The following is a 13,324-nucleotide window of genomic DNA, read 5'->3' on the forward strand; positions in this document are numbered from 1 at the left end:
CGGACGCGTTACCTCTTGGCCATCACTCCACAGTTATCAACATTTAAGTATGCTTTCAACAGTTCTGCTAATGTGCCTTACTTGCGTGTTTGATTCATATGTTGTTTTCGTTGCCCAAAACAGTTTACTTGTCTGGAACCAGTTGTCAGCAACTATAGCAACTCAGCTTCCGAAAGGCCTTATCAGTAAACATTCGTATTCGCATTATTCGCATAAAAACAAAAATCCATTCCTCTTCCATAAAAACAAACAAAAGTTCTTTCCTTTTCCATAAAATCAACTTAAACAAAAATTCATTCCTTTTCCATAAAAAGCAAACAAAATTCATTCCTTTTCTATAAAAAAACAAACAAAAATTCACTCCTTTTCCATGAAAACAAACAAAAATTCATTCCTTTTCCATGAAAACAAACAAAAATTCATCCCTTTTCCATAAAAACAAACAAAAATTCATTCATTTTCCATGAAAACAAACAAAAATTCATTCCTTTTCCATGAAAACAAACAAAAATCATCCCTTTTCCATAAAAACAAACAAAAATTCATTCCTTTTCCATAAAAACAAACAAAAATGAAAAACGAAAAAAAAGTAGGAAAGAAAGAAAGTGTTCCCATCTTGGAGTGTGCACTCCGCTGACATTCAAGATGTGGTGAGAAAAAAACGTAGAGATGACCCTTCAAATAAAGATATTGACATTTTTCTTAACGACAGCAAGACAATGATTAAACTGGAAGAGGGAGAGGGGGCTGTGAATTCTGTTTGAAATGTCCCGTTACACAGACTGGTGATTGTGGACAATTAAAAGGAAGCCGGCCAGAATAGGAAGCGTTCCTGTGGAGAAGAGAGGAGGTGAAAAGTGGATGGGGATGGGGTGTATATCTATGTGTTCTGCACAACGCTACCCACTTTCACCCCCACCCCTACCTCCTCCCACGCCCACTTCTCCGCCCTCGCTCTCTCCCTCCTCCTTCCTTCCTCCCTGACAGGCCTTTCCATCCAATCCTCCTCTCCTCTCTTGCTCCAACATGCAAGCCTTTCTTTTTTTCCCCTCGATATATTTTTTTTTTCCTTTTTGTCTTTCCTTTTCCCCCTCCTCCCTTCTTCTTTCTCTATCTCTACCTGATTGTCTGTCTTGTGTTTTGAAAACATACCCACCTAAAGTCAGCTCTGGCCTGTCAATAGAGATCCCGATGGCAAGGGGAATAACTCCCTGCTGTGCAGAGCAGAGTGATCTGTTTGAAGGGGTTGGGGGGAGGGGTTGGAGGGGGGAGGAAAGGAAATGATCCCCTCCCGGTCGACGGAAGAGGACCGCCAAGAGGGCGCTAATTGATTGTATTAAGCCTTAAATCAATCCCACCTTCATCTCTCTATCTCCCCCTTCCTCTCTCTCTCTTGTCTCTGTCTCTGTGTCTGTCTTTGTCTCTCCGCCTATCTCTGTCTCAGTGTCTGTGCCTCCGTCTCTCCCTCTCTGTTTCTCTGTCTCTCCTTCTCTGTCTTTCTCTGTCTTCCTCTCCCTCCCTCTCGCCCTCTCTGTCCCATTGTGTCTCTGTCTCTGTCTGTCTGTCTGTCTGTCTCTCTCTCTCTCTCTCTCTCTCTCTCTCTCTCTCTCTCACATGAACGGAAAAGGTGAAGTGGCGAGAGGATTCTGAGGTGGGGGAACGTTGTGGAGGGGCGGTGTCCAGAGATGGGTGAGCATGGAGAGGGGGTGGCGCAGGATTAGCAAGGAGTTGTTTAGTGGGGCGGAAGAGGAAAACAGTGCAACAAACAGGCAGTATAGATAGATCGCCGACTACATGCATACTGCACGCGCAAAAGTTCACCACACCTCTGTAGACGGTTGCACTGTCAGTCGTCAACTCTCTGATCTCACCTTTATTGTATTGTATTGATTGTATTACATTGTATAGTTCTGGCTGACATATTCCTCCTCCTCCTCCTATTCCTTCTTCTGAGTCCGTTGACTGCAACTCAGTTGCTCGTATGTGCGAGCCCACAGCATGCGTTGTATTTGTGCTGGTTTTACGAAGCGCTGATTTAGATTTTGGCAGGAAGACGTCAAGCTTTGAGAACAGAAGAACTTGTAATTGTCTACTCCTGTCCCCTGGTCAGCCTGGGGAAGCCTTGTGCAGATACCATTCCAACAGGGCAGTGCTGTCATATCTGGAAGTACTTTCCCGCGATCAGCGGCTGGCATTTTGTAGCTGACGTAAATGGGGCGGATGTATCCGCAGAGAAACTGGGTTGTAATGTAAAACAGTCATCGTTTGTTTGATCACACCCGTTTCTGAACAGGAAAATAGCCACAGGCAGTAGGTGAATCTCACTTTCTTCAGTTTGATGAAATACAGTATAACCTACAACATAACGTAACTTCCAATTTTCGCTTTCTGTAGAAAACCACGCTGAAATTGTATTGTGTCATGTTGGATTGGATTGTGTCATGTAGGATTGGATTGTGTCATGTAGGATTGGATTGTGTCATGTAGGATTGGATTGTGCCATGTAGGATTGGATTGGACTGGATGGTCACAGCGGATTTTTCTGTGTGAAACCCGGGCTGCTTTTCCCGAGGAATTCGTGTCGCCACATTCCTGCGCCACCCACATGTTTTTCTTTTTTCCTGTGTGCACGTGCATTCGTTTCACTGTCAAAGTGGATTTTTGTTCCGAACTTCACCAGGAAAGACCCTTTTGTTGCTGTTAGTGCTGTCACGTTGAGTGCATGCTGCACAATGGACCTTGGTTTATTGTGTCATAAAAAATATTTTCTTATTTACATTTCCTATATGGTTTTGATGTTTCATTGTGTACACCCAACAGTCGTTTGCAGAATTTGATGTGAAGTTTTTCATGAGGAAATATTGTTGAGCATTTTTCTAAAAGCTCATCTGGAGAAAACGGAGTGTTTGTCCCTTTGTTCTGTTGTTTTTTTGTTGTTTTTTTCTAGAATGGAATTTTAATTTTTTTCGGACGATAGTCTTTCCCATGTCCCCTAGTGTCGATCAATACGTGTCATCTTAATGTTTTGTGCTTGCTCAAAACTGCTTACCTTGTCTGAAAGCTGAGACACCGTCTCGGAAGATGGTTGACCACAGCAAAGAGTCGGTCGAAATGCTGTCGTGCTGTAGTGTCGCTGGTCGAGTTTGAAGTCTTGTCAGATCTTGTCGTACTCTGCTCGCTTGTGTGGGACATCATGATCAGGTCCTGGGTTTGGCTCAGCACATGCCATAGTTACACGGCCAGCAGTGTTGTTACTGCCAGTCCACAAACACGTAAATCTTTCACTCCTTCTGCAGCTTTCATCGCTGTCTTGGATACAGAAGCCCTATTAATAATCAACGCCCTGTCTGTTGCCCAAAACAGCATCCCGCCATGAAGGAGAGAGAGAGAGAGAGAGAGAGAGAGAGAGAGAGATATGTCTAATCCGAGAAAATAATAAAAAACCCGTCGCAAAAACACGATTTTGTTTGTCCGGTTGTTTTATTTGTTTTATTTTTTTGTGTTTTTTGTTTTGTTTTGTTAGGCTTTTTATCGGGCAATGTTTAAAACATATTCACAGAAAAAAAAGAAGAGAGGCAAGGCCTTTCAGACTCGCTTGTGACATGCGCTTTATCCAAGGAATCATGAGAGAAAAATACAGATTTAAGAAAATCGTTAAAGCGTGTTCTGTATTAAACACTGATAACCTTGGGAGGAATAAAATGGCATGCTAGCTGGATGGGAAGCAAGTAGACTTAATCACAGCGCTATGGCGCATCTGATGTCATACCATCAAATTTTAGCGTGATAAAGATATCATTACATTCGGGGTTGTAACATCGTTTAAATAATGTTTTTTGGTTGTTGTTGTTGGTGGTTTTTTTGGGGTTTTTTTTAGGTTTTTTTTTAATATCATGATTATTTAAGAAATTATCTTAAATCGGCGGTAAAAAAGACGTTGTTACCGCCTAAGCACACCGTAACATATAACTATTTTCTCCAGATGTGCACGGACCACTCAGGACAAGGCTGACCGAAACTGAAACAATCTATTCAATTTTTCTTTTATGTTCATTCTTGTTAACTCAGTGTCCACACTGAAATATTCATATGCAGCAAACACGTCGATGGTGTAGTTAGTGTCGCTATATGTGTTCTGTCCAGAATTTGCATGTCTTTTGTTTTACTTGCGGACAAGCAAAACGATGTTATGCCGTCTTCTTATCAGACATATCCCACGTTTCGGCAACTGGGAAGCGGCATTATGGTGTGGTGTTTGTGAGTGTGTGAGCGTGTATTTTTTGTTGTTGTTGTTTTTTGTTTGTTTGTGTTTTTTTATGCGGATCGAGCCTCAACGAAATAAATCTTTAATATCCAAAAAATACGGCTTAATCCGGAAGACTTACAACCTATCTTTGGTATGCTTGTGAAGATTTTTTTTCCTGCAATGTTTCATACCAATTTGGTATTAGCTGAAAAAGTATTTCCAGAGAAAGTGAATTTGTTAAGTTTACCACGCACACACACACACACACACACACACGCGCGCGCGCGCATACACACACACACACACGTGCGCGCGCGCGCGAGCGCACAACCGACCACCAGGTTATAACATAAATTCACTTTGTTAACACAAGTGAGTCAAACAGCTCACAATTGAATCCACATAGATATCATGATATTCCAAACTGAAGTGACGCTACAAAACAGCAATGCCGCAGGCATTAAAATTGAGACAACCGATCTTGTTTAACGCCATAGCGACTGCGAACGCCCACTGGGTTCTGCTGCAAAATTCAGGAGGTGTGCAGTAAGTATCTAACAGCACTATTCACTGTGCTGGGACACGCAAGCATGCACGCACACAAAGACACACAGACACAGACACAGACAAGCACACAGACAGACAGACACACCACACATAGTATTATTACACACACCACACAGAATACACACAATACACACATATGCATGCACTCACACAGACTCGCACAACCATGCTCGCGCGCACACACGCAAACAAAGTACATGCAAATACACATGCACACGCACAACGCACATACACATGCATGAACGCACAAACTACCCCATCTGAGCCATCCTACACACACACACACACACACACACACACACACACAGACACACACGCACACATGCATACTTAAAAGCACATACAAGTGCACACCACACCACACCACACAACACCACACCAGTGAGTGTGATCACAATGCCTTGAATAATTATCGTTCTTATTCTTCTTTGAATTCAGAATTGACTGAGATAATACAAGTCACCTCCACTATAACTGTTTACTTTCTTCCTCCATTCCCTCCAGTTTTCTGTGATGAACTCAAATCCGCACCTTTTATCGTAAAGTCAAGTCCTGCCACATTAATGCGGGTGTGATTAATGAAACAGAGAACTTTTAATTGACTTTTAATTGCAAGTCCAGGTAGTCCATCCACTCACTGACGAGTTTTAAAGACCTGCGACAGTTGGTCCATTGGAATCGTTTTTGCACGGTGTCTCTGAACTCCAAGTCTTTCTGTGTTTGTATTAGCCGCTCGTCCATTGTGATCAATAAAATGAAATAAAGAAGAAAAACAAAATAAACAAACACACACACACACACACACACACACACACACACACACACACACACACACACACACACACACACACACACACACACACACACAAATGCGTCCGCACGCGTCGCTAACAATGTTATCTTAATCTGGTTGGGGTGAAGGGGTGGTGGGGATGGGGGGGACGGGAGGGGGGAGATGGGGACTGGGGGTGGGGGCATCATTTTTTTTCCACGGGTCAGTTTACACAGTATAAGTGACTGCTTCTGTCAGCACATGGTTTTCAACAGCAGACTGGGTCTTGAGCCAAAAGGGACACGCTTCACCTACACGCGTTTTTCATACGTCAGTTTCACCAACACACGTTTTGCACACGTCAGTTTCACCAACACACGTTTTGCACACGTCAGTTTCACCAACACACGTTTTGCACACGTCAGTTTCACCAACACACGTTTTGCACACGTCAGTTTCACCAACACACGTTTTGCATACGTCAGTTTCACCAACACGCGTTTTGCCTGTGCAAGCTTGCGTATAAGCGTGTCAAGAACAGTGCTGTGACCATCCAAATGCATTTAATAGTTTGACTGAATTTATCATGGCGTCAACACCTGCTAATTCTATTTTCAAAGATAGGGAAACCGCTGTGTCGTCATTATCTCTCATCTCTCTCACCCTCCTTTACCCAGACGGCTGGATGCAACAAAGCAATAATGCTTATTCCACTACACTCGAAATACATTTTGTTTAGTACCCCCCCCCCCCTCTCTCTCTCTCTCTCCCTCCCTCCCTCTCCCTCCCTCTCCCTGTCTTCTGTCTGATGCTATGCTGGCTGTCTGTGTGTCTGTGTCACTGTCTCTCTTCTCAAACCATGAGTAATAAGATTTTGAGTACTGAGTACTGAGTCCTCTGTTTCTCTGTCTCTTTCTTTGTATGTGTCTGTCCTTCTACCTGTCTCTTAGCCTTTCTGGCTTTCCCCGTCTGTCTCCCTGTCTCTACCCTCTCTCTCTCCATTCTCCAGCACCTGTCTCTCGTTCTGTCTTCTCTATGTGTCTCTGCCTCTCTTTTTTTCTCTATCTACCCTCTCCCTTCCCCATCCTCTCTCTCTCTTTTCTCTCTCTCCCCTTCTCTGTGTTTGTTCCCCCTCTCCTGTGTCTCTCTTCACTCTCTCTCTCTCTCTCTCTCTCTCTCTCTCTCTTTCTGATAGGAGAAGAAGAAGCGTGAAGAGCAATAGTACATCTAAGGCGTTGTAGGACGGTGGAAAAAGCAAAAGCTTGGAGGAAGGAAAGGAGGAAGAAAGGGATGAAAGAAGGAAGGGATGAAGAAAGGAAGCTCTCTTCCACACCCCCAACCCCTTCCCAACCAGTCCTGTCCAGCCCCCAGTCCATTGCCGATCAATGTTCCTCCCGGCCTGACAGGCCAGGACAAAATCTTGACGAATGGGCACGCTGGAAACATCACCTCGCCCACCCCTACCTCCACCCCACCCCCATCCCTCCCCTCCCGTCCCTCCGCATGTGACAAAGCACGCGCTCCCGCTGCTGCCTCGTTCTGGAAGCCCCCAAGCGCGTGCAAAGTTTGCATACTTAACTCCACCCCTTCCTTGTTCTTGTTCTTTCAAGGCTTTGGGAAGGGGTGGGGAGGGGGATAGAACGGGATTATTACTCTCACACACAACCCCTGCGACAGTTTGGAGGACAGTGGAAGACTGATGATGATGGTGGAGCGGGGCCAGGAGAGGGGGGTGGTGTGATGGGGAGCTGGGGAGGGGGGTGGAGGAGGGGTCGACCGTGGAGAGAGAAAGAGGGGATGGAGTGGGGAAGAGACACACTGGTGGGGATGGAGGTGGGCGTTAGGGGCATCCTTCGGAGAGGGGGGTGGGCGGTTGTGAGGGTGAGAGGAAGGGAATATTGAGAGGAAGGGAATATTGAGTCAAGGGCGATGGGAAAGAAAGAAAAATATTCTTTAAATACCAGAATTCTGTATTTTTCACTTACTGGTTTTCATGTTCTTTCTTTTAAGAAATGAAACTGTTGTGATAGTATGAGTATAGCTGAAGAAAAAAAGCCCACATGGTGCCACAGTCATTTCATATTGTTGTTGTTGTTCACAGGGCTGGTGCAGCCCCATCATTGACGACCACAGAACGTTCCACTGTAGCGAGTCAAGCTTGCAGCGTTTGCAATAGGGTTTGTGTGTTGTCACCATCACCACATATAATGGTGGTCATGGAGGAGAGGTGGCCGAGCGATATGTTTGATAGTCGTTTTCGACTGTGACCATCAGAACAGCAGAGGAGGTAACTGCTGTCCCGACTATCTGCAGGGCTAGAAATTGATTATAGTGAAGAGCCTTTCCGAAGTTACATCCACACGACGCTGGGATGGTTCCCAAAGACCAACTAGCCTCCAAGGCTGCAGCACTAAGAGCCAGTGCAATTTTGTCTCCTAGTTTGAGAGCCATTGTCCCTCACAAAATACAAAGCTGTGAATGATTTCCCATTGCATTGGAGAAACCATTGATAATACATTCCTCACTTTGCTGTTGGCCCACCTGTAAACTAATGTCAATCTGTGATATAAGCTCATACATATTAGCCGCAGTAACTCATCCACCTAATAAGTTGAAGAATCTGAGGGTGATGAATCGAATCTTCGCTTGATATTGAGTGGTGGTCTGGAAGTTAGTCATTCGGATCAGACAATAAACCGAGGGGTCCCATGTGTATCATGCAATTACCGTAAAGGAACCCTCGGCAACAAAAAGGTTGTCCCTTCCAACATTATGTAAAACAACTCCACTTTGATAGGAAAACAACTCCACTTTGATAGGAAAACTATCCACTTTGATAGGAAAACTATCCATTTTGATAGGAAAACAACTCCACTTTGATAGGAAAACTACTCCACTTTGATAGGAAAACTATCCACTTTGATAGGAAAACTATCCATTTTGATAGGAAAACAACTCCACTTTGATAGGAAAACTATCCACTTTGATAGGAAAACAACTCCACTTTGATAGGAAAACTATCCATTTTGATAGGAAAACAACTCCATTTTGATAGGAAAACTATCCATTTTGATAGGAAAACAACTCCATTTTGATAGGAAAACTATCCATTTTGATAGGAAAACTATCCATTTTGATAGGAAAACTATCCACTTTGATAGGAAAACTATCCATTTTGATAGGAAAACTATCCATTTTGATAGGAAAACAACTCCACTTTGATAGGAAAACTATCCATTTTGATAGGAAAAGTATCCATTTTGATAGGAAAACTATCCATTTTGATAGGAAAACAACTCCATTTTGATAGGAAAACTATCCATTTTGATAGGAAAACTATCCACTTTGATAGGAAAACTATCCATTTTGATAGGAAAACTATCCATTTTGATAGGAAAACAACTCCACTTTGATAGGAAAACTATCCACTTTGATAGGAAAACTATCCATTTTGATAGGAAAACTATCCACTTTGATAGGAAAACTATCCACTTTGATAGGAAAACTATCCACTTTGATAGGAAAACTATCCACTTTGATAGGAAAACAACTCCACTTTGATAGGAAAACTATCCACTTTGATAGGAAAACTATCCACTTTGATAGGAAAACTATCCACTTTGATAGGAAAACAACTCCACTTTGATAGGAAAACAACTCCACTTTGATAGGAAAACTATCCATTTTGATAGGAAAACTATCCATTTTGATAGGAAAACAACTCCACTTTGATAGGAAAACTATCCATTTTGATAGGAAAACAACTCCACTTTGATAGGAAAACAACTCCACTTTGATAGGAAAACTATCCACTTTGATAGGAAAACTATCCACTTTGATAGGAAAACTATCCACTTTGATAGGAAAACAACTCCACTTTGATAGGAAAACAACTCCACTTGCAGACAGAAAAACGGTGGTGCACAGCGACACGATCTTCTTGAGAGCCGCTCCAGTTTTAGAGGAAGCTGTTATGACAGAGAGGAATACAATGTAATCTCTCTCTCTCTCTCTCTCTCTCTCTCTCTCTCTCTTTGTGTGTGTGTGTGTGTGTGTGTGTGTGTGTGTGTGTGTGTGTGTTCTCACATAAGCACCGGAACGCATACACTCTTTGTGCATTGCCGCTAGAAAAACAACACCACATTTAGCCAGCATTTTTCTCTCATTTCCTTAAATAATCATTTTCAAGTTAAAAATATATAACATTATATATCCATCCATAATCCGTTCATACAACTATCCATGCACCAGTGCGTACATTCATCCACATGCCAGTACATACGTTCGTATATACATACATACAGAAATACATACACATGTCAATAATTTTATTTTCAAATATCTGAACAAAACCAGAAAGGCAGTGGAAAACAACTGTTGTACAGTGCATTATCATCATCACCATCATCATCCTTGTTGTTGTTGTTGGTGGTGGTGGTGGTGGTAATGTTCATCCCTTTAAGGAATGCCCAAAATAAGTTTCAGAAATTCGTAAAAGATGTATTGGAGTGAAAAAAATATATCTCCAGAAATCAATGATCAGTTTCTGTAATTAACATAATGTTGTTTTTTTCGAAATGGAAATTAAGTGGATGGAATTTGGAAGTGTTATTTAACTGTTCATTTTACATAATCAGATAAGCTGGTTGAGCACATATATTCATCTGTTTATTTCAATATTATTATATTAATGTCGTTGAAATCCTCCATAATTCAGTATATATATATATATATATATATATATATATATATATATATATATATATATATATGTGTGTGTGTGTGTGTGTGTGTGTGTGTGTGTGTGTGTGACTGTGAGTGTGTGTGTGTGTGTGTGTGTGTGTGTGTGTGTGTGTGTGTGTGTTAAGGGATAGAGAGAGAGAGGGGGGGGGGAGGAGGAACAGAACTAGTAATAATGATAATGATAATAATAGATTGCACTTATATGGCGCAAACTCCCAATAATAATTTGGGCTCCAAACGATTTTTGTTTCATGAAGGCAGTGGAATAAACTTTATTGTTTTGCTTTATTATTATTATTATTATTATTATTATTATTATTATCATTATTATTATTATTATTGTTGTTGTTGTCGTCAGTCGTCGTCGTCGTCATCAATATATTATTATTATTATTATGGTTGTTGTTGTTGTTATCAATATTATTATATCAGTTTAATTCTTTTTAATACTTCTTTGTTATTTTTGGTTTTGCTTTTACGACCGGTTCTGTGGGGGGAAGCAGTCATGAAAACTCCATACAAAAATAAAGGCGTGTGCTGGACATTTTCTGTGTATTAGAAGAAGGAAAGGAAACACAGGGGGATTTACCTGACAGGTGAAAAGACAGAGACGGTGACAGTGACACACGTTTTAATGAACCATGCCTTCCGCCCATGTCAAAGGTTTGGGAGCAACAGTCAGAACGAGAGAGAGAGAGAGAGAGAGAGAGAGAGAGAGAGAGAGAGAGAATGAATGAATGGATGATTGAATGAAAAAATTTTCCTAAATGAATAAATTTTCTTGAATGGGGGAAGTGGAATAAGCAAGGACATGTTTTTTTTTTTTTCTCATCCGACCCTCAGGGCAAATAGATTAAAGAAGCAAACAAAACGAAACAAAACAAACAATACAACAATGCTGTTACTACTACTACAACTACTACTAAGTAAATAGAATGAAATATTAAAGAAAAAAAAAAACAAGACAGAGAGGACAAAATAATGTTACAGCAAGAAAGACAAATACAAATAGTAAGCGGACACACCCACACACACACACACACACACACACACACACACACACACACACCACACACACACACACACACACACACACACACAAACGGATACTCTTGCATATGCATGAATATAATTATAACCATCCTTCATTATGATGATGAAAAAATATAATAATAGAATAGTGCATGGAATTTCATTCTAACATTTCCTGTTGAAGAAGAATGACATTGTCATTAACAGTGACTTAGGTACATCATTCATATATTTTCCGTTTTATCAATCTGTTGTTGTTGTTTTTTTTTGGTTTTTTTCAAAGAGCTTCTGAAGTTAACACTACTAACTATCTGTTTTAAAAGGGAGGGGAAATGTTCCAGTATGAACTACCCCTGTGTGAAAGGCTTGACTTAAAAAGTTCAATTCTTGGAAGAGGTATTGTACGTTTATCGCTGTTTATTGGAAAGTTATCTACGATACCAGAAGGAGCTTTTATAATGTTTGCACTTGCAGAATCCCATACTGTCGATTGATTGGATATATGTTTGAAATAACTTTTTACGAGCATGGATATTAGGAAATGTTTAATTTTAGATAGTTGAAATTCTTTTCGAGATATTCTTGTACACAGACAAGCAACATGGTCGGACCAAGATAGATCATTCTCAATTATGATACCTAGTACCTTATGCGATTTTACTTCCTCAGTTCTATTTCCAGAGAGAGAAATAGAAATAAGTCTGTTGAAATGTTTTGACGTTTTTGCATGGCTGTTATACACATACATTTAGATTTCTTTGCATTAAGACACATATGGTTAATTTCAATCCACCTGACTAGTTGATGTGTCTTGTAATTTTATGTCAGCATGTTCATGGGTGAATAATTGAAACAAGGTAAATGTCGTCTGCAAATAAATCGCAAACCGTTGTTAAATGCAGGGGCAGGTCGTTAATATATAGAGAGAATAATAATGGACAAAGGATAGATCCTTGTGGTACACCATAATCTTGTCCTTAAATCTGATTTAGAATCAATAATACTAGCTGTTTTCTGTTGGATAGAAATGATGAATTGAGCCGAATCGTATCTTGAGATAGTCCATTCCTAACTAATTTCTTTAATAAGAAAGAATGATTAATGACATCAAAGGCTTTCGAACAATCCACAAAGCTACTGCAGTTAGTTGATTATTATCAATATTTAAAAGCCATTTATCGACCATCTGTGTCAGCGCTGTGTGACAAGAATGATTTTCCCTAAAACCAAAATTGATTGGGGTGAAGCAGATTAAAATTATTTAAATGGGAAAGTATATGCTTTTTAATGTGTTTTTCTAATGGTTTTGATAGAATCGAAAGAATCTAATACACGATCAGAGAGATGTGATTCGGAGAAACAAAATAGATGAAAGTTATTTTCAGATTGTTCTAATATCGAGGGTATTTCTGGTTTTTTGTTCAGTAAATGGTTAATATTCAAATGACTAATCCGCAATCCTTCATTTGAAAGCGAAGTGTTTTGTTTAGACATAGGCATTTGGGGAAAATGTACATCGAAAAGCTGTAATATGTGTATCCGGTGTAATTTTCAATGAGGTGTCAAAGCGTGCGGACTGATCCATATACGCCACACCACATCTGTTTTTTTTTTGTTTTGTTTTTGTTGTTGTTTTTTTTAGGGGGAGCGGGGAGAGGGGAACAGATGCCTGACCTACGCATATTCCTAACGCGCTGGTCATGCCTTGCATTTCCCCCCTCCCTCACCTTTCACACACACACACACATACACACACACACACACACATACATACACACACACACACACACACCACCACCACCACCACCACCGATTTACATGAAAATAACAGTTGCGATCGTAGAGTTTCTTTACAAATTTTTCGCATTTGACACTGCTGTATCTATCTGATGTTATGAACTTGACTCAATATTCATGAAGCTTTTTGAAATTTTATTTGTGCGATTGTTGGAGGTCAGTAAAAG

The 13,324-nt window shown here is 40.8% G+C and overlaps 1 protein-coding gene across 1 annotated transcript in view; it reads right to left on the minus strand.

The window, feature by feature from the left end:
- Positions 1-11,403: 11,403 nt before the first annotated feature.
- Positions 11,404-13,324, minus strand: part of LOC143290161 (uncharacterized) — a 34,654-nt gene continuing 32,733 nt past the window's right edge. The window contains exon 3 of the transcript XR_013056342.1: positions 11,404-13,324. This exon is cut by the window's right edge and continues 426 nt beyond it. The gene's annotated coding sequence lies outside the window, so the exon portion shown is untranslated.

Source organism: Babylonia areolata, chromosome 15, assembly GCF_041734735.1.
Source record: "Babylonia areolata isolate BAREFJ2019XMU chromosome 15, ASM4173473v1, whole genome shotgun sequence".
In the NCBI taxonomy this organism is placed as follows: domain Eukaryota; kingdom Metazoa; phylum Mollusca; class Gastropoda; order Neogastropoda; family Buccinidae; genus Babylonia; species Babylonia areolata.